This window comes from Triticum dicoccoides, chromosome 7B, assembly GCF_002162155.2.
Source record: "Triticum dicoccoides isolate Atlit2015 ecotype Zavitan chromosome 7B, WEW_v2.0, whole genome shotgun sequence".
Lineage (NCBI taxonomy): Eukaryota > Viridiplantae > Streptophyta > Magnoliopsida > Poales > Poaceae > Triticum > Triticum dicoccoides.
This window is the reverse complement of record NC_041393.1, coordinates 765,216,766-765,239,758: the sequence shown is the minus strand read 5'-3', so window position 1 is coordinate 765,239,758 and position 22,993 is coordinate 765,216,766.

Here is a 22,993-nt window from a genome sequence, read left to right as displayed (position 1 = left end):
CCCCGCGGCCCCGCCTGCGTCAACCTCCCTCCCGAGCGCGACAGCTAGGGTTCCTAGCCGCCGCCACCACTGCCGGCCCGCCGCCACGGCGCGCCCAGCCAGCCGAACCCGATGCTGCCCAGCTGCCCCAGCCGTCCTCCACCACTGGTCACCTCCGCAGCAGCCGGTGAGCCAAGGAAGTACTCCTCCCGCGACTCGTCTTTCCCTACACTCGTCTTTCCCTACACTCGTGGTTCGAATCGAATCGTCCGTCCGGCCTGGTAGAATTGCTGGCCCTGGGGACACGGGTTCAAAATGCATGCGCACCTGAATGTACTCACTGATTTTTAATTGACAGTAAAATTCAATGTAATTTTGGTTAACTAAATTAAATGTAAATTCAGCTAACTCATAAAATTAAGTGAAACATTTGGTCTGATTGAAATGCAGCAAGTTTTTTGGGGGTCCTAATCAGTTTTCTTACAAAAACTTGCTTAAATAGCAGCAAGTTTGAATACAGTGTATGTTCTGTAGCTTGTTTAGAAAGATCACTGAATACAGTGTATGTTCTGTAGTTTGAATTGTGTAATGTTCAGGGTTGTGTAATATTCAGACTTGACTAGTTCTAACCCCATACAGAAACCCTAAATCCCCAATCCCTTCTACTCACCACGTATGCTCATTTATTTTTCCTTTTGATGAACAGCAGGTTAGTGGATTGGTCAGCGGATCTGAAGGTCAGTGGATTCCAAGCAGCCAGATCAAAGGTAACTGAAGAAAACACCATTGCTCTGTTATGCTTGTGATGGCCTAAATGATGGTGTATAGATGTTCTTTTGATTTTTGTGATGGTCAGATTTGTTACATCAGATCAACTAGACATGATTTGTTACATGGTTGTAGACATGTTCTGTTGATACTTGTGATGGTCTGATAGTTGTAGACATGTTCTTTCGCCATACCCCAAACACCATGAATTGGTAAGCTACTGGTTACTGCCATACCACAAACAAGTACTTGGAGTTCTAGCTTCCATGCACTAGCCTATCAATGGCGAAAGAGAAAAAAACACTGACTAAGAATATCAACATTTGTTTCCATGCTTCGATGCAGAAAAAACATTTGTGTCTATCTTCCATGCACTAGCCTATCAAAGCTCTTTTTACCAGCTGTAAGGCAGTGTGCAATGCAAGACCTGCATTAGTTAGTGGATGAGGCCACAAGACCAGCTTTAGGGTTTAGGGCTTAAGCCAAGAGGAGAAAGAAAGGGTTGTCCATATGAAAAGACCAGCTTTAATCAGTTAATAGAAAAAGGTACAGAACAAGCAAATGTAAGAAAAGAAGAGAGCTTGTACTGCCAGTACATCATCAGGCAGTTCACCAGAGATTTTCAAGTTAGAAATACTCCCAGGGGTAGATGAAGAGAGAATATCATGAAGGAACAATTTAGTTTTAATTAGTGGAAAAGTTGCATTTACTTGTAGTGAAAGGAAAAATTTCAGGTAATTATAAATATTCAATAGCAGCAGAGGCAAGCAGTAGCAGTAGCAGTAGATGCCAACTTTTGATATGCATGCATGCATTCTTTGCTTGTTTATATTCACTCTTGTAAACTGAGCATGCTCATCTATCTATCTATCTATCTATCTACCTGCTTAAGTATGTATGTATGCATTGTATTTTTATTTCCTTTGGAAAGTAAAGTTTATTTCCTGGCTGGCTGGCATGATGGCTGATGTTGACTCTATAAATCATACTTATTGGACATGTTTTATGTGTTGATCCATCAATTGATCACATTGAGAAAGACCATCGTGTCTCCGACCATTTTGCAAAGGTCATGTCTCCGACCATCGTGTCGTGATGAATTTGCAGGTACCCCGAGAGGCCCTTGAGTTTGCCGAAATGTTGATTAACTTCCGTTCCGGCAAATTCAGGTACTCCATATGTCCTATTTTCAGCAAAGGTCATGCTGAAATTTCCGTGAATTTTAGCATGACTTTGCTAAAAATAGGACATATGGGGTACTTGCTACTAATGCATGGACCGGGTATCTTAGTACTTAGTTAAGTAGGATCAAATGCCCCGCCATTCTTGCTGCATTAAACCATAGGTGGCAATAGAGCCAAGTGATTAGGCCCAACCTAGGGTGCCTCGGCGTCGACAAACCCTAAATGATAAAAGCTTAGCTTTTAGGATGCCTCGGTGTCGACAAACCCTAAATGATGAGACCATGATCTTGTTCCTTGACAATAACCAACTTTTTGACCAAATTGTTTTCCTATTTAGAGCAAAACATGGCCAACAACGATGACGCCAGCGGTTCGGGTGGCAAGCAATTCTGGGAGCTGTCCCAGGAGATGGAGGAACAACCTCACCGCTATGAGGATGCCGCAGAAGACACCGATCCTGATTACACAACCCCTAGTGGCGTCGGGGATGACACCACTGATGGTGCCGCCGAGGATGCCACCACTGATGATGGCGGCGCACACACAGATGGCAGCCAACCGAAGAAGCAAAGGAAGGACCGGCGCCCGAATGCGCTCCGCACCCTCAAGGAGGAATTCACTCAAGTGGACTCCAACGGGAATCCAACAGAGCCCAAACATATAGTCAAGGGGTACTCGGTTCAGCTCGGGTGCATTCTCCGGAGCACCGTCTCGATCAACACCGAGAACCTTAGGCATAAGGACTGAGGGAATTTGCGCAACCTCCTCTTCACGAAGCTGCACGAACGATACAAGTTCCCCGCCGAATTTGAAAACACACGCCTCTCAGGGAATAAAGTGAACAGGGCCGCCCTCACGAAGATGAGCACGGCCCTGTCTACTTGGAGAAGCGCGGTGAAGAGAATGATTGATAAAGGTGATAGTTATGAGAAGATCAAGGCGAAATATCCTTTGATGAGCGAAGATGACTACAATGAGTTCAAGATAAAGTGCGAGAGCAGTGCAACCTCCGAATCAAGTCAGTGGGGGAAAGAAATGCGGGAGTTCAACTTAGGGGAACACAAACTCGGTCCCGGCGGTTACAGAGTGGCGGAGCCTATATGGGACAAGGAGGACGCGGAGCGTGCCGAGCAAGGCCTACCGCCCCGCTTCGAGAAATACAGCGGTAACAAGCAGACCAGGAACTATGTCAGGGCCCGGTACAAGGAGGACCCGATAACAAAGGAGCTTACCATGGATCCGAAGACCAGGGCGCTTGAGCTTGTTCTGGTAAGGAATACACCCCCGCGTAATTAGCTCCATATGGTTGCACTCTAATTAATCCCCAATATTTCTAAATGGTTCACGTTCCTTTCGCAGGAAACTGAAAGCAGTAGCGCGGGGTCGTCTTAGAGCTCCCCTTTCGACACCCCTTTAAATAGGGCGTTGAACGTAATGAAAAGCAAGGATAAGCTCACTAAGCCGACGTCAGCTGGTCGTGTGGCCGGCAAAGGCTTGTCCACAAAATGGGGGTCATACTATACCGCTGGTGTGCGGAAGGAGAAAAAGACCAGCTCGGAAAGCCAGACGCGCGAGGTTGAAGCACTCAAGGCACAAGTGGCGCGGATTCCGGAGCTTGTCCAAGAGAAAGTGGAACAACAACTGGGAACGAAGCTCAACGCCATGGTGCCTACGTTGATTCATGGGCTGACGACGTGGATTGCGGGCGGCCAACAGGGGCCTCCCCCGGTTCCCAGCTTCACGGCCAGCAACTCGCACAGCGCGCAGGCGGCGCCATTGGTGTCTCTGGCGGCGCCATTGGTGTCTCCGGCGGCGGCGCCATTGGTGTCTCCGGCGGAGGCGGTATTCGTGTCTCCGGCGCCGGCACGGGCATTGGAGCTTAATGCACCCAGGGGTACGCCGGCCGGCACCTCGCCAGCAAGCGGCCCCTCCGTCAGTTGCATGCCCGCCGTTGGCGGTGCCTCGACATTAGCCGAGCTCGACGGCATCACGGTAACTAAGCCACTCGGCCGATGACTTCATCTCCTTGCCTTTGACTGGGCATCCCTGACGCCCTGTACATGTTTACGCAGGGCACCGCCAACGTTCCTTGCACTCTTCTGCACTTCGTGGGCGCCGAGTTGGTCGATGTCGCCAAGGGCGGAATCGTTCAATCGGGCAGCCGCATGTTCCTGAAGGAAATATGCCCTAGAGGCAATAATAAAGTTATTATTTATTTCCTTATAATCATGATAAATGTTTATTATTCATGCTAGAATTGTATTTTCCGGAAACATAATACATGTGTGAATACATAGACAAACAGAGTGTCACTAGTATGCCTCTACTTGACTAGCTCGTTAATCAAAGATGGTTATGTTTCCTAACCATGAACAATGAGTTGTTATTTGATTAACAAGGTCACATCATTAGTAGAATGATCTGATTGACATGACCCATTCCATTAGCTTAGCACCTGATCGTTTAGTATGTTGCTATTGCTTTCTTCATGACTTATACATGTTCCTACGACTATGAGATTATGCAACTCCCGTTTACCGGAGGAACACTTTGGGTACTACCAAACGTCACAACGTAAATGGGTGATTATAAAGGAGTACTACAAGTGTCTCCAATGGTCGATGTTGGGTTGGCGTATTTCGAGATTAGGATTTGTCACTCCGATTGTCGGAGAGGTATCTCTGGGCCCTCTCGGTAATACACATCACATAAGCCTTGCAAGCATTACAACTAATATGTTAGTTGTGAGATGATGTATTACGGAACGAGTAAAGAGACTTGCCGTTAACGAGATTGAACTAGGTATTGGATACCGACGATCGAATCTCGGGCAAGTAACATACCGATGACAAAGGGAACAACGTATGTTGTTATGCGGTCTGACCGATAAAGATCTTCGTAGAATATGTAGGAGCCAATATGGGCATCCAGGTCCCGCTATTGGTTATTGACCAGAGACATGTCTCGGTCATGTCTACATTGTTCTCGAACCCGTAGGGTCCGCACGCTTAAGGTTACGATGACAGTTATATTATGAGTTTATGCATTTTGATGTACCGAAGGTTGTTCGGAGTCCCGGATGTGATCACGGACTTGACGAGGAGTCTCGAAATGGTCGAGACGTAAAGATTGATATATTGGAAGCCTATGTTTGGACATCGGAAGTGTTCCGGGTGAAATCGGGATTTTACCGGGTTACCGGGAGGTTACCGGAACCCCCCGGGAGCCATATGGGCCATCATGGGCCTTAGTGGAAAGGAGAAAGGGGCAGCCCAAGGTGGCTGCGCCTCTTTCCCCTCCCCTAGTCCTATTAGGACTAGGAGAAGGTGGCCGGCCCCCCTCTCTCCCTTCCCCTCCGAGGAATCCTAGTTGGACTAGGATTGGGGGGAGGAATCCTACTCCCAGAGGGAGTAGGACTCTCCTGCGCCTCCCTCTTTGGCCGGCCAGCCTCCCCTCCTCTCCTCCTTTATATACGGAGGCAGGGGCACCTCTAAACACACAAGTTGACACAAGTTGATCCACGTGATCGATTCCTTAGCCGTGTGCGGTGCCCCCTGCCACCATATTCCTCGATAAATACTGTAGCGGAGTTTAGGCGAAGCCCTACTGCTGTAGTTCATCAAGATCGTCACCACGCCGTCGTGCTGACGAAACTCTTCCCCGACACTTTGCTGGATCGGAGTCCGGGGATCGTCATCGAGCTGAACGTGTGCTCGAACTCGGAGGTGCCGTAGTTTCGGTGCTTGATCGGTTGGATCGTGAAGACGTACGACTACTTCCTCTACGTCGTGTCATTGCTTCCGCAGTCGGTCTGCGTTGGGTACGTAGACAACACTCTCCTCTCGTTGCTATGCATCACATGATCCTGTGTGCGCGTAGGAAAATTTTTGAAATTACTACGAAACCCAACAGTGGTATCAGAGCCTAGGTTAATGATGTTGATGTTATATGCACGAGTAGAACACAAGTGAGTTGTGGACGATACAAGTCATACTGCCTACCAGCATGTCAAATTTTGGTTCAGCGGTATTGTTGGACGAGACGACCCGGACCAACCTTACGCGTACGCTTACGCGAGACCGGTTCCCTCGACGTGCTTTGCACAGAGATGGCTTGCGGGCGACTGCCTCTCCAACTTTAGTTGAACCAAGTATGGCTACGCCCGGTCCTTGCGAAGGTTAAAACGGAGTCTATTTGACAAACTATCGTTGTGGTTTTGATGCGTAGGTGAGATTGGTTCTTACTTAAGCCCGTAGCAGCCACGTAAAACATGCAACAACAAAGTAGAGGACGTCTAACTTGTTTTTGCAGGGCATGTTGTGATGTGATATGGTCAAGGCATGATGCTGAATTTTATTGTATGAGATGATCATGTTTTGTAACCAAGTTATCGGCAACTGGCAGGAGCCATATGGTTGTCGCTTTATTGTATGCAATGCAATCGCGATGTAATGCTTTACTTTATTACTACGGTAGTGATAGTCGTGGAAGCATAAGATTGGCGAGACGACAACGATGCTACGATGGAGATCAAGGTGTCGCGCCGGTGATGATGGTGATCATGACGGTGCTTCGGAGATGGAGATCACAAGCACAAGATGATGATGGCCATATCATATCACTTATATTGATTGCATGTGATGTTTATCTTTTTATGCATCTTATCTTGCTTTGATTGACGGTAGCATTATAAGATGATCTCTCACTAAATTATCAAGAAGTGTTCTCCCTGAGTATGCACCGTTGCGAAAGTTCTTCGTGCTGAGACACCACGTGATGATCGGGTGTGATAGGCTCTACGTTCAAATACAACGGGTGCAAAACAGTTGCGCACGCAGAATACTTAGGTTAAACTTGACGAGCCTAGCATATGCAGATATGGCCTCGGAACACGGAGACCGAAAGGTCGAGCGTGAATCATATAGTAGATATGATCAACATAATGATGTTCACCGATGAAACTACTCCATCTCACGTGATGATCGGACATGGTTTAGTTGATTTGGATCACGTGATCACTTAGAGGATTAGAGGGATGTCTATCTAAGTGGGAGTTCTTTAATAATATGATTAATTGAACTTAAAATTTATCATGAACTTAGTCCCTGATAGTATCTTGCTTGTTTATGTTGATTGTAGATAGATGGCTCGTGATGTTGTTCCGTTAAATTTTAATGCGTTCCTTGAGAAAGCAAAGTTGAAAGATGATGGTAGCAATTACACGGACTGGGTCCGTAACTTGAGGATTATCCTCATTGCTGCACAGAAGAATTACGTCCTGGAAGCACCGCTGGGTGCCAGGCCTGCTGCTGGAGCAACGCCAGATGTTATGAACGTCTGGCAGAGCAAAGCTGATGACTACTCGATAGTTCAGTGTGCCATGCTTTACGGCTTAGAATCGGGACTTCAACGACGTTTTGAACGTCATGGAGCATATGAGATGTTCCAGGAGTTGAAGTTAATATTTCAAGCAAATGCCCGGATTGAGAGATATGAAGTCTCCAATAAGTTCTATAGCTGCAAGATGGAAGAGAACAGTTCTGTCAGTGAGCATATACTCAAAATGTCTGGGTATAATAATCACTTGATTCAATTCGGAGTTAATCTTCCAGATGATTGCGTCATTGACAGAATTCTCCAATCACTGCCACCAAGCTACAAGAGCTTCGTGATGAACTATAATATGCAAGGGATGAACAAGACTATTCCCGAGCTCTTCGCAATGCTAAAAGCTGCGGAGGTAGAAATCAAGAAGGAGCATCAAGTGTTGATGGTTAACAAGACCACTAGTTTCAAGAAAAAGGGCAAAGGGAAGAAAAAGGGGAACTTCAAAAAGAACGGCAAGCAAGTTGCTGCTCAAGAGAAGAAACCCAAGTCTAGACCTAAGCCTGAAACTGAGTGCTTCTACTGCAAGCAGACTGGTCACTGGAAGCGGAACTGCCCCAAGTATTTGGCGGATAAGAAGGATGGCAAGGTGAACAAAGGTATATGTGATATACATGTTATTGATGTGTACCTTACCAATGCTCGCAGTAGCACCTGGGTATTTGATACTGGTTCTGTTGCTAATATTTGCAACTCGAAACAGGGACTACAGAATAAGCGGGCACTGGCAAAGGACGAGGTGACGATGCGCGTGGGAAACGGTTCCAAAGTCGATGTGATCGCGGTCGGCACGCTACCTCTACATCTACCTTCGGGATTAATATTAGACCTAAATAATTGTTATTTGGTGCCAGCGTTTAGCATAAACATTATATCTGGATCTTGTTTAATGCGAGACGGTTATTCATTTAAATCAGAGAATAATGGTTGTTCTATTTATATGAGTAATATCTTTTATGGTCATGCACCCTTGAAGAGTGGTCTATTCTTACTAAATCTCGATAGTAGTAATACACATATTCATAATGTTGAAACCAAAAGATACAGAGTTGATAATGAAAGTGCAACTTATTTGTGGCACTGTCGTTTAGGTCATATCGGTGTAAAACGCATGAAGAAACTCCATACTAATGGACTTTTGGAACCACTTGATTATGAATCACTTGGTACTTGCGAACCGTGCCTCATGGGCAAGATGACTAAAACACCGTTCTCCGGTACTATGGAGAGAGCAACAGATTTGTTGGAAATCATACATACCGATGTATGTGGTCCGATGAATATTGAGGCTCGTGGCGGATATCGCTATTTTCTCACCTTCACAGATGATTTGAGCAGATATGGATATATCTACTTAATGAAGCATAAGTCTGAAACATTTGAAAAGTTCAAAGAATTTCAGAGTGAAGTTGAAAATCATCGTAACAAGAAAATAAAGTTTCTACGATCTGATCGTGGAGGAGAATATTTGAGTTACGAGTTTGGTGTACATTTGAAAAACTGTGGAATAGTTTCGCAACTCACGCCCCCCGGAACACCACAGCGTAATGGTGTGTCCGAACGTCGTAATCGTACTTTACTAGATATGGTGCGATCTATGATGTCTCTTACAGATTTACCGCTATCATTTTGGGGATATGCTTTAGAGACGGCCGCATTCACGTTAAAAAGGGCACCATCAAAATCCGTTGAGACGACGCCTTATGAACTATGGTTTGGCAAAAAACCAAAGTTATCGTTTCTTAAAGTTTGGGGCTGCGATGCTTATGTGAAAAAGCTTCAACCTGATAAGCTCGAACCCAAATCGGAGAAATGTGTATTCATAGGATACCCAAAGGAAACTGTTGGGTACACCTTCTATCACAGATCCGAAGGCAAAACATTTGTTGCTAAGAATGGATCATTTCTAGAGAAGGAGTTTCTCTCGAAAGAAGTGAGTGGGAGGAAAGTAGAACTTGACGAGGTAACTGTACCTGCTCCCTTACTGGAAAGTAGTTCATCACAGAGTTTCAGTGACACCTACACCAGTTAGTGAGGAAGCCAATGATAATGATCATGAAACTTCAGATCAAGATACTACTGAACTTCGTAGATCAACCAGAGTAAGATCCGCACCAGAGTGGTACGGTAATCCTGTTCTGGAGGTCATGCTACTAGATCATGATGAACCTACGAACTATGAAGAAGCGATGGTGAGCCCAGATTCCGCAAAGTGGCTAGAAGCCATGAAATCTGAGATGGGATCCATGTATGAGAACAAAGTATGGACTTTGGTTGACTTGCCCGATGATCGGCAAGCGATTGAGAATAAATGGATCTTTAAGAAGAAGACTGACGCTGATGGTAATGTTACTGTCTACAAAGCTCGACTTGTCGCAAAAGGTTTTCGGCAAGTTCAAGGAATTGACTACAATGAGACCTTCTCACCCGTAGCGATGCTTAAGTCCGTCCGAATCATGTTAGCAATTGCCGCATTTTATGATTATGAAATTTGGCAAATGGATGTCAAAACTGCATTCCTGAATGGATTCCTGGAAGAAGAGTTGTATATGATGCAACCAGAAGGTTTTGTCGATCCAAAGGGAGCTAACAAAGTGTGCAAGCTCCAGCGATCCATTTATGGACTGGTGCAAGCCTCTCGGAGTTGGAATAAACGTTTTGATAGTGTGATCAAAGCATTTGGTTTTATACAGACTTTTGGAGAAGCCTGTATTTACAAGAAAGTGAGTGGGAGCTCTGTAGCATTTCTGATATTATATGTGGATGACATATTACTGATTGGAAATGATATAGAATTTCTGGATAGCATAAAGGGATACTTGAATAAAAGTTTTTCAATGAAAGACCTGAAGCTGCTTACATATTAGGCATTAAGATCTATAGAGACAGATCAAGACGCTTAATTGGACTTTCACAAAGCACATACCTTGACAAAATTTTGAAGAAATTCAAAATGGATCAAGCAAAGAAAGGGTTCTTGCCTGTGTTACAAGGTGTGAAATTGAGTAAGACTCAATGCCCGACCACTGCAGAAGATAGAGAGAATATGAAAGATGTTCCCTATGCATCAGCCATAGGCTCTATCATGTATGCAATGCTGTGTACTAGACCTGATGTGTGCCTTGCTATAAGTTTAGCAGGGAGGTACCAAAGTAATCCAGGAATGGATCACTGGACAGCGGTCAAGAACATCCTGAAATACCTGAAAAGGACTAAGGATATGTTTCTCGTATATGGAAGTGACAAAGAGCTCATCGTAAAAGGTTACGTTGATGCAAGCTTTGACACTGATCCGGACGATTCTAAATCGCAAACCGGATACGTGTTTACATTAAACGGTGGAGCTGTCAGTTGGTGCAGTTCTAAACAAAGCATCGTAGCGGGATCTACATGTGAAGCGGAATACATAGCTGCTTCGGAAGCAGCAAATGAAGGAGTCTGGATGAAGGAGTTCATATCCGATCTAGGTGTCATACCTAGTGCATCGGGTCCAATGAAAATCTTTTGTGACAATACTGGTGCAATTGCCTTGGCAAAGGAATCCAGATTTTACAAAAGGACCAAACACATCAAGAGACGCTTCAACTCCATCCGGGATCTAGTCCAGGTGGGAGACATAGAGATTTGCAAGATACATACGGATCTGAATATTGCAGACCCGTTGACTAAGACTCTTCCACGAGCAAAACATGATCAGCACCAAAGCTCCATGGGTGTTAGATTCATTACAGTGTAATCTAGATTATTGACTCTAGTGCAAGTGGGAGACTGAAGGAAATATGCCCTAGAGGCAATAATAAAGTTATTATTTATTTCCTTATAATCATGATAAATGTTTATTATTCATGCTAGAATTGTATTTTCCGGAAACATAATACATGTGTGAATACATAGACAAACAGAGTGTCACTAGTATGCCTCTACTTGACTAGCTCGTTAATCAAAGATGGTTATGTTTCCTAACCATGAACAATGAGTTGTTATTTGATTAACGAGGTCACATCATTAGTAGAATGATCTGATTGACATGACCCATTCCATTAGCTTAGCACCTGATCGTTTAGTATGTTGCTATTGCTTTCTTCATGACTTATACATGTTCCTACGACTATGAGACTATGCAACTCCCGTTTACCGGAGGAACACTTTGGGTACTACCAAACGTCACAACGTAAATGGGTGATTATAAAGGAGTACTACAGGTGTCTCCAATGGTCGATGTTGGGTTGGCGTATTTCGAGATTAGGATTTGTCACTCCGATTGTCGGAGAGGTATCTCTGGGCCCTCTCGGTAATACACATCACATAAGCCTTGCAAGCATTACAACTAATATGTTAGTTGTGAGATGATGTATTACGGAACGAGTAAAGAGACTTGCCGTTAACGAGATTGAACTAGGTATTGGATACCGACGATCGAATCTCGGGCAAGTAACATGCCGATGACAAAGGGAACAACGTATGTTGTCATGCGGTCTGACCGATAAAGATCTTCGTAGAATATGTAGGAGCCAATATGGGCATCCAGGTCCCGCTATTGGTTATTGACCAGAGACATGTCTCGGTCATGTCTACATTGTTCTCGAACCCGTAGGGTCCGCACGCTTAAGGTTACGATGACAGTTATATTATGAGTTTATGCATTTTGATGTACCGAAGGTTGTTCGGAGTCCCGGATGTGATCACGGACATGACGAGGAGTCTCGAAATGGTCGAGACGTAAAGATTGATATATTGGAAGCCTATGTTTGGACATCGGAAGTGTTCCGGGTGAAATCGGGATTTTACCGGGTTACCGGGAGGTTACCGGAACCCCCCGGGAGCCATATGGGCCATCATGGGCCTTAGTGGAAAGGAGAAAGGGGCAGCCCAAGGTGGCTGCGCCTCTTTCCCCTCCCCTAGTCCTATTAGGACTAGGAGAAGGTGGCCGGCCCACCTCTCTCCCTTCCCCTCCGAGGAATCCTAGTTGGACTAGGATTGGGGGGAGGAATCCTACTCCCAGAGGGAGTAGGACTCTCCTGCGCCTCCCTCTTTGGCCGGCCAGCCTCCCCTCCTCTCCTCCTTTATATACGGAGGCAGGGGCACCTCTAAACACACAAGTTGACACAAGTTGATCCACGTGATCGATTCCTTAGCCGTGTGCGGTGCCCCCTGCCACCATATTCCTCGATAATACTGTAGCGGAGTTTAGGCGAAGCCCTGCTGCTGTAGTTCATCAAGATCGTCACCACGCCGTCGTGCTGACGAAACTCTTCCCCGACACTTTGCTGGATCGGAGTCCGGGGATCGTCATCGAGCTGAACGTGTGCTCGAACTCGGAGGTGCCGTAGTTTCGGTGCTTGATCGGTTGGATCGTGAAGACGTACGACTACTTCCTCTACGTCGTGTCATTGCTTCCGCAGTCGGTCTGCGTTGGGTACGTAGACAACACTCTCCTCTCGTTGCTATGCATCACATGATCCTGTGTGCGCGTAGGAAAATTTTTGAAATTACTACGAAACCCAACAGTTCCACGGTAATCCAATGCCATCCACGGCGTATAGGGTTGAAGTGGTTCGGGTGCTACCAGGCTGCGACGAGCTGTTACCTCCAGTTCGACCCGCTGGGGCCGACGAAGAAGATGAGATGACCCTCAGCGCCTGCGTAAACTGGCCGCTGCTTTGGCCGAAGAGCCAGATTCGTTTGGGGGCGGGGGACACCACCCCACAGACAAGACCGCCAGTCGTGCCGGCGCCAAGCCATGGCAAGAACGCCGCAACGCTACCGGACCTGTCGGACATCCCTATGTCGGACATCCCTATGGCACAGGATCCAGACAGCCCTATGGCACAGGATCCGGACGACGACGGTACATTTACCAAAGTCGATAAGTACTTTGCCGAACATGGGTACGCTGACGAGTTCTGCGGGCCTCTTTCTCAAGAACCCAACCAAGACGACCGCAATCTAGCTGGTACGACGGAGAAATCCAATTGCAATAGGCATCGTCTAGCGTTCAGTTCTCAGGAGACGCCTCCAGCTCCCGCCTTCACCGAGCCTCAGATAGCTGAGGTGCGAAATATTATCAGCCCCAACACGCTCAAGAAGGCGGTCTGTGAGCAGAACTCGGTCCCATTACAGGAGATCAAGAAGAAGGGACGGAAACGAAAGACTAACAAGGGCGCCGGTGCGAGCCAGCCGGCACCGAGTTTGATCCGTGCTCAGGACGGGCCACCTTCACCTAAGGATATCTCGAGGAGGGTGCATGTGGCGGGTAGGGCGATGCTACCGCCAAATATGCTGAATGCTGCAACCGGTGCTATGCCGAGTCTGCACGATAGTGTTCTTTCTTTGGAGAAGCGGCGTCTCAGAGAGAAGGATGTGGCATACCCGGTTTTCGTGGCCAAGGTGCCAGAGGGCAAGGGCTTTGTGGATGGCGACATCGAGGGTACGATCGTCCTGCGGTTTGATGACATCTTTGCTATGTTTAACCTTCATCCGCTGCACTACACCTTCGTTCGGCTGTTTTCGCTGAGTATGGAGATGCGGATCATTAGAGACAAGACCACGGACATCGTGATAGACGACCCCTTCTACATGTGTGCCAAACACTTGAGCAGCGCTAGGGACCGCCAAGTTGCGAGTTCACACCTCGAAGGCGTCATTCTGGCAAACCCAGATAAGGATAACTTCCTTGTGGCTTACTTTCCCGAGTAAGTCACCCCTTAACCGCCCCGTAACATATGATTTCTTAGATTTCGATCGTTCTTTTTTTTCTAACATTCCGTGTTCTGTGCAGTGACACACATTGCACACTCATCCTCTTAAGCCCGAAATATTCCATGGCCACGTATTTCGACCCGAACCGTAACTCCAAGATAGACTACACAAATGTCAAGAAAGTTCTTGATGATGTTCTCCCCGGCTACGCCAAATCTGGAGGCACCTTCACCAGGGCAGTTCGTAAGTACGGCAAGCACACCTTCTCACACAATACGAAGTTCTGCTGCGTCAAGCAGCCGCCTGGCGGTCAGAAGGATGCCTACTACGCCCTCCATCACATGCGGGCGATCGTAAGGGACCATCATCACCTTCTACTACCAGATAATCTCAAAGATTGGGCCGCGAGCTTGTCGGCAATCCAGGACGCGGACCTCAGACAAGAATTCTTTCGCATCCAGTCGGAGTTTGCGGACATCATCCATCAAGATGTCCTTCATACCTCGGGGCAGTTCTTCCTCAGATATCAACCGTCCAACAGTGAGATAGATGGAACGCTACAAATGCAGGGTGACAACGACCGCGATTTCATGACCATCACGACAGACGACGGCTTCATCCACGCTCCTGTCCGATGAGTCGAGTCGAAAGTAGTGATGTGTAGTTCTGAAACATTGATTGGCTCATGTTGTAATTAAACTTTAATGAATTCGTATGTTTCTTTGGTTTGGACAGTCGTTCAACTTAGATGTAATCAATGCTATTTATTAGTAGGACCATGAATCGTGCTATTAATGTCTTGCTTTTCTCTTCCGATCCTTTTGTTGCATACTTACATATTGCTTATGTATTGTCTGTTTTTTGGCTTGTGCATAGAGATGCCGTCATATGTCGTGTACAAGGGTAAGGTTCCCGGAGTCTACGACGACTGGGAGGAGTGTCGGAGACAGGTTCACCGTTTCAGCGGTAACAGTTACAAAGGGTACACCACTAGGGCGGAGGCCGAATTCTAGATATGCCCGCTATCTAGCGGGAGAGAGGAGGGAGCGTTGGAGGAACCGGATGAAGACCAGTTTGATCACGATGATGCTCATCGTGATGACCACAACTCTCTTTTATGTGATGGTAGTTTAGATGATCGATATCGACTTGTAATGTGAAGACAAACTCGATACTCGCGGTCTTGAGACTTATAATGTTTTATCTTTGTTCGGTCTTTTGAATTCGGAGACTAATATGATGAATTGTATTCGGAGACTAATCTTCTATTGTATTCCATGAATCTAATGTTGCTGTGTGCTGCTGTCTATATTCTGTCCAATAATATATTTTGTAACCTGTGTAAAAAACAAATATTCATACTAATGGTGCATCAAGGCAGAGTGCGCCATTAGTATGCCAAAGGATACTAATGGCGCATGAAGGCAGAATGCGCCATTAGTGTGACAAAGCACATGGTTACATATGGCCCCCCGGGAGGCATACTAATGGCGCATGGAGTTACATACAAATGGCGCACTGCGAGGTGCGCCATTAGTATACCAGATACTAATGGTGCACCAGTGGTGCGCCATTAGTAAAAAATTCTAATGGTGTGCTACTAATGGCGCACCGGTAGTGCGCCATTAGTAGGCAAAACCGGTGCGCCATTAGTAGGCCTTTTCCTAGTAGTGTAGCTATGCCGGTTTCCACAACCATCTATATACTTCATGTGTGGGCTAGTGAGTTGGATGTCTCCAACTACGCCAATGGATATGACATCTCCCATCACTAAGTTATCGAAGGTAAATAAGCAACACAATGTAACACGCATAGTTAGACAACACATATCAAATAACCACGTATTAATCGACTGACCCATAGCTAACAATTACTAAAATTACATCACATATAAGGGGGTTCAAGAGTTGTTAGAACCCATCACGTAGACCATGATGAAGGAGGAAGAAAGGATGGTGATGGTGGTGGTGGCGCAGATGATGATGGTGATGGCGGTAGCATGGCGGCGACCAATGGCTGCGTCCCACCGGGGCGGCTCCCTTCTGGTCCCCTTCAAGGTTGCAACAATGGTGTTCTTGATGTGGATGGTGGTTCGACTTGGAGATGAGATGCTGAATGACGAACCCTGGAGGCAGCTTGGGTTGAAGATGAATATAGAATAGCTTTTCCAAAGCATCCTCCCTCCATGTGGCATCCCCACTTTGATTCAAGGGCTCTAGATGAGCCCGATCCTCTCCCAAATCATCCCTTGAAGGCCAACGAATTCGTGGGAACAAACAGGGATGAAATCCACAAAGAATTCCGTCACAAGAGGCCACTTTCGATGTTGTCTGGACTCCATAATAGCGTCCATACGATCTACCACGGTCACATGGAACGTCGCCTTTTCTTATGCCTTTCTTCGATAAAAACGACCACCAATTCTTCATACAAACTCCGAATTTGGCGTTCTTCGACTCTTTGGATTCATGTGAGCAACGCTGATCTATTTCTGGTTATAGATCTTTATTTGGAGAACTTTTAGCAAATGAAATGGCTAAGTCTGGGGTCCTGGGTGTCCACCATTTGAACTTCTTTTATCGTGCTAACTTCTTGGGAAGTCCGTCTCACCCACAAGACACACAAAGACAAATAAAACTAATGGAAACTAACTAATAATAAAATGCAATGCTCGTGGTGATAAGGATAAAAGATGGAAATCATGCATATGGACATATTATTGACTCAATGAAATGACATATGGAGATAATGTGCAAAAAATGAGCTCTAGAGACGCGGAAAATATGGAGCCATCAGGAGGTGAGTAGGAGAACATCATGTTCAATCTTCCATGTCCCGCTCCCTGTAGCTTGCTTGATCCTTTGGTCCAGTGGCCCTATCTACTGAAGAGTGGTGATATAAAACTAGGCCATGCTGCTGTCGGCCGCAGTGGCCGCGTGATCTGTGGCCGTGAGATCATCTAGCCGGTGATTATACACATGGCCAGCTCGGAACCAAGACAGGACGACACCTATGTCACAATCGATCCATGCGTAGATGTTCGATGATCAATAGGTCCATGACAACGAGAATAGTGTCGGTCATGTCAAGGGTTGCGGATGACGCCAGGAGCGGGCGAAGCTTCCAATGACTAGCGCTAGTGTTCCGATGTGATTTCTCTCGATTGCTAATTTAAGATGGCGATTGGGAGGAAGGGAACGTTCGATTTGGGGTCCAGAAGGTGGCCCATGGAGTTTCCTTTTCATGCCGAGTTGGAGTCGATTTCATGGCCACAATCAAAATAAATATAATTATTTACACTAAATTTTACTAAATCACGATCATATGTAATTTACTGTATTTTTTCTAATCAAATTTACATTTTTAACATGCTACACCTTAAAAATAATTAAACCAAATCCACTTAAATGATTCAGAATAATAAATTAAAAAATTACTCCCTCTGTAAACTAATATAAGAGCGTTTAGATTACTCAAGTAGTGATCTAAACACTCTTATATTTGTTTACGGAGGGAGTATATATTTCTCAAATTAATTTGTGACTATTGCATGGATATGGTGTGTATGTTTTTGAGTATATTCTTAGCGACCCACTTTTTATTTTCGGTCTGTAGTCTTATTATAGGTCTATGTAATTTATGGTATACAAAATATCTTGATAGAGGTCTTGATAGAGGTATTTAGAGACTTTTGTTAGCTTTTATTAAAGTAATCTGTGAGGCTTTTGTCTTGCAATACATAGTCAAAATAAAAATAAATAGAAACAACTAGATTACACAAGATGTTTAGGAGGAGCTTTTTACTTAACCACTGACATACTAGTTTATCATTTTTGGTCAAATGTGTGTCCCATATAATAGAGGGTTTGGTAATCTACTAGAAGGATTCGGCGCGCTTTGCTGCACATTGCTGTTGGTAGGTTTCCTAAAAAAACATTACCCACTCTGTTTCAAAATATAAGGTGTATTACTTTTTGAAAATTCAAACCTTTTAGTTTTGATCAAATTTGTAGAGAAATATATCAGAATTTATATACTAGTCGTCAACTTGTGCATTCGCACGGGCCGGTTATCTAATATTTTCTTTCATTCTCCATTATGATCAAAAATCATTTTCTGAAATGAACTGATATGCCTCGTAGTTTTGTGAATGATATACTTTCAGAAACACAGAGACTTACATAGAAGGAATGCATATAAGTTAGATTAAATCATCATGTAGTGCCACCATACTAATATGTTTTTCAATAAGATAGTGTCACATTATTTAATCAAAGTTACTACATGAATATGCAATTATGTGTGAACAATTACCCTCATTATATGTTTGTTGGTCTCATTTGGGGACGATATAGAGCTGCCTAATACACTATTCATTTTTTTATGCATAGGGTGCACCCTTTTATGCATGTACTATTTAAAATATGATTTTTTTAGAATCATTTAAAATATGCTTAAACAACACAAATCCCAGATTGTGGTCCAATTTGGTTTCCATTTCCATATTTGTCATGTATGCTAATATATCTTGAATGATGTATAATGTAATTTTAAGTCCTGAACTATAGAGCAGTAGAGTTCGCATGTGACATCCTGTAATCAATGGTTGGCACATATAACGTATGCGGGTAAACGTCTCCAAAACTTTGATAGTTTATATATAGAAAAGGTCTCCAAAACTTTGGTAAATGTCTCGAAAATATTTGTAAGTACTACTTACAAGATATTATTTTTAGCCTGTAGTTACTAATTGGACTTTCGTCAAAATTCTCCTCAAACAGTATAGATTTTATAACTTGATGTACACTTATATTTCCTTCAAAAATATTTTAATATACCTTGGTGTTTCAAAATAACAAGAAGTAGTTTGATCTAGATATCGGACTAAAGAGTAATTCATAAGACAGTTAAATAGTATGCAAAAGAGCAGAAGATATAGACTTTGATGAAAACATAGAGTGACAAGATGAATGCCCAATAAAAACCTAATAAAACAAACTATGATGATCAAGCATTAGCAGCGGTGTTGGCCTTAATACATAAATAAAAGAAGACAAATTGGAGCCTGTTAGAAGTAGCCAAAAGATGATTGAAATGCTTAACAAACCGTATAGACTCAATAAACCAATGGATTCCCTCGAGACAATAATAAATCATTAGAGGATGGCCGTGAAATAATATGATAGTTTCATTTATTGCAAACTGTACATGTGAAATTTAAAAGCAACATCCTCTTAGTGCCTTTGAAGTTTCCAAAAAAATATCTGTTTTTGTGCAAAAGATTCCATCGAGCAAAGAGAAACGGAAGGTATTTAGAGATCTCAGAATCAGTAGCATACAACGGTAAAGTTAATAGGAACATTGTGTGCTACCTAAAATAAAATACTGGCATATATCGGATGATCTCCTCACTCACATCTGAGAAAAAAAGGAAATGTAACCAATGTGATTTTTGAATGATTTTTTTAAGAAAGCTTACTGGGGCACACAGGATTGGAAGTAGATTAAGAATGGTATTGTCACAACATTACAGTGCTACGTCAATTTTCCTTCAAGTTTCATACGGGAGCCAAGAAAAAGTGGTGATGTTGAGTTAAGCTAACTCTTATATGTGGCATCCAATATGTGAGTTGTTCACTTTCTTGCAGATCAGTGATCAATGTGTGATGGCGATGAATGGATACTCCGAAAGATGGGAGCACAAACTGAGGGGAACTTAATATTGCTCGAGCGTTGACTGTGGTCAAGAAAAGAATGGACTTCATGTTGCAGGTGGAGTCATATAGAATCTTTGGAGTAGCCGTGCTACTCACAGGATAAGCTTAAGCCCAATGTACATGGAAGTTTGATGCATGGACGAATTCAAGGTGGTGGAGAATATTGGCCTAGGTGGAGTTTGTTGGAATTGTGTCGAATATAGTGTACAAGGTATATTATAGTTGGACTCTGAGTTGTATTGTGTTCGGAGTCGTGTTCTAGTAGGACACTTCACTAGTAGAAAAGGGGGCATCATTCCCGGTTCGTAAGGGCCTTTAGTCCCGGTTCTTGAACCGGGACTAAAGGGTCGTGACTAATGCCTCCACCCTTTAGTCCCGGTTCTAACACGAAGTGGGACAGATGGGCCTCCACGTGGCCACTGCGCCGAGCCCAGGCAGGAGGGCATTTGGTCCCGGTTGGAGGCACCAACCGGGACCAAAAGGCTTCCACGTGTCAGCAGGTGAGGTTTTTCTTTTTTTTTAAAAAAAGTGGCTGGTTTAGGGGCTTGGGGGGTTAATTTTAGGTTGTTATTAGCTAGCTAATAGAGAGAAGTGTCCTCTCTTATACTGCTATGTTCATTTCACCCGCTGATATATAATAACTCATGCATGCTCGCATCATACATCATCATATATAATAACAAGTCCTACTAATCATGCATCATCATACAACTTCTACTCGTTATTAATAACAAGTCATACGATCATCCTCCTCATAGTCATCGAACCCAACCCTACATAATTGTTCTTAGCACATGGTCATCAGTATCAGGTAGGACCTAAACACCCTTAAGGTAAAATAGCTTAAAACAATATAGACCCTGACTCTCCATTATGAAGAATGGAGATCATCTTGTCTCCAATTCTTGCGCTTCGCCTCCTTTTGCTTGCAAGAAGCTCCTTACGACTGTCCATACATTTTTCCATTCTTTGATTGTTATGTCTCCACTTCTTTTAGAAATCCGGTATGGACAATTGAGATTCGTAGGACGACCTGGTTGTATGTTCAAAACATCAAGGCGACCGTGCGTATACATCAGATGAGGCACACAATCATTCGGGATTATCTGTTGAAAAACATAGTAATAACTTCGTAGTTAGCAATGATGTACTAGTTTTAGAAGTATTTAAAAAGATGCACGGATGTCGTAATAGTAAAAAATCTTACCAGGGTATCTCCATGGTAGTTACCGTAGTTCAACACATGCACTAGTGACACGTATTGACCATAATATTGAGGAGTTCGATTGTAGACATTGTAATTCTCAAAATCAGTACAAAATACGATCACATGATTTTTCTCCTTATAAGTTAATTCGGAGCCATCGGTATAGTGGGTTCTGTCTACCATTTTCCGCACATTCTTTGAAGAATGAAAATAAGCTGTCAATGGAAACAAGCTGTCAACTATTTTGAAATAAACAATATAAATTACTTAATAACTATGTTAAGCTCACATGGGGGAAGAATTGGAGGTGTATCCACAAGGATCCAAATGCCCATATTGTCTTGCTGGATTATAGGATCACCAAGATCCATGGTGACAAGCATACCCTCATCAAAACCATACATCTTGCAAAGTGCTTCCCAATTTTTGCAACCAAAATGGGTTACACTCTCAGCATTGTACAGCTTTACTTGAAAATCCACACCATGATGGGTCCTTAAGAGAGTTTTTTTTGTTTCCATACTTTCATGGTCTTCAAAACCCATCCTCTCCAAGACATAGCGTCTTGCATAGCATGGGATAAGCTAGTCGAATTGGAAAAGATGAAAAATACACGTTAAAATAGTTGAAGTCGTGCTTAATTAATTATGAAAAAAACTATTGTCGTCGTTGTGTACCGTATGAACATCGAAGGTCTCCTCGAGCTTAATGCTGAAGCGCCGATCTTCGTCCAGCTCAATGAACCTGTCGCACATACCTCGGTCGTCGTGGCACCAGTCACACTCCCCCGGGCGGTTTTCATCGTCCGAGTACGACATTTCCGGCCTAAGTTCATAATTCAAATATTAAATATCTGTACTAAAAAACCTAAATTAGATCATTATTATTAATCACGGGTTGAATATCGGTGATGGTACGTAGCTCCTCCTTTCATTCCCGAGTGCATTATTACAACAAATTGTCTAGCACACAGGAATGAAGGAGAAGCTACCCCCACGACGGCGTGGATGATGGAGGGGGCTCCTAGATTTCTGCATAGAGAGCTCTTCAATTTTAGCATTCAAAGTAGGAGTACTTTTCCAATATGAGCATTCAATAAGCAAAACCAAATCGTAAAATAAAGTAGTATTCAAATTAGCATGCATTCAATTATAACCAAAAGTACATCATCTCTTGTGTCCATACATCGTCGAATACTCCTCGAATACTATCATACATATAGCATCGCTAATTAATACAGCTAGAACCGTAGCGCCCGACGGATATCGTCGCGGGCGGCGGACACCCAAAGATAAGGAACGATCACAGGATCATAGCTCCAGTGAGATACCTGAAGAACCTGCCAAGTATTGTCGAACCTGCCCTCCAACGCAACCATGTAGCGACGGACGTGCTCGTCCTCCTCGCTGACACGGTGACGTACCACCTCCGCGGTGTCCGGAAGCCTCGGCACCGTCACTGGACCACGCGACCGCCACCAAACAAGGATCGGGTCAACAACCGGCTACCTCCTCACCAACCTACGCCCCCCAGAAGGTAGCACCTCCCAATACCATCCCGGCGGAGCCCAGTCCCGAACATGGCCCTGATCAAGCAGGCCTCCACCACCGCCGAGTCGACGACGACGAGGATGCGGGATAGGCATCGTCGACGTTGATGCGGAAACTACTTCTATATATAGTTAAATAAAGTGGTTTTATTAATTAAATCATCTAGTTCAACTACTAATTAAGCACTTACTATAAATAAATAAAGTAGTACTTATTAAAAATAAACTACTTCTACATATAGTAAAATAAATTGGTTTATTAAATCAACTAGCTAGTTCAACTATATATGAAGCACTTATTATAAATAAAATAAAGTACTACTTACTAAAAAGAAACTAGTTTAACTATAATTTTATTATTTTTCTAACTAATTTTCCTATACATACACAATAAATTGACAAAGAAAATACTATGAACAAAAAAATCATTAAAATTCTATAAACAAAATTACAACAGAAAAAATCATAAAAAAAATCTAACACAATATGAACAAATTAATTACAC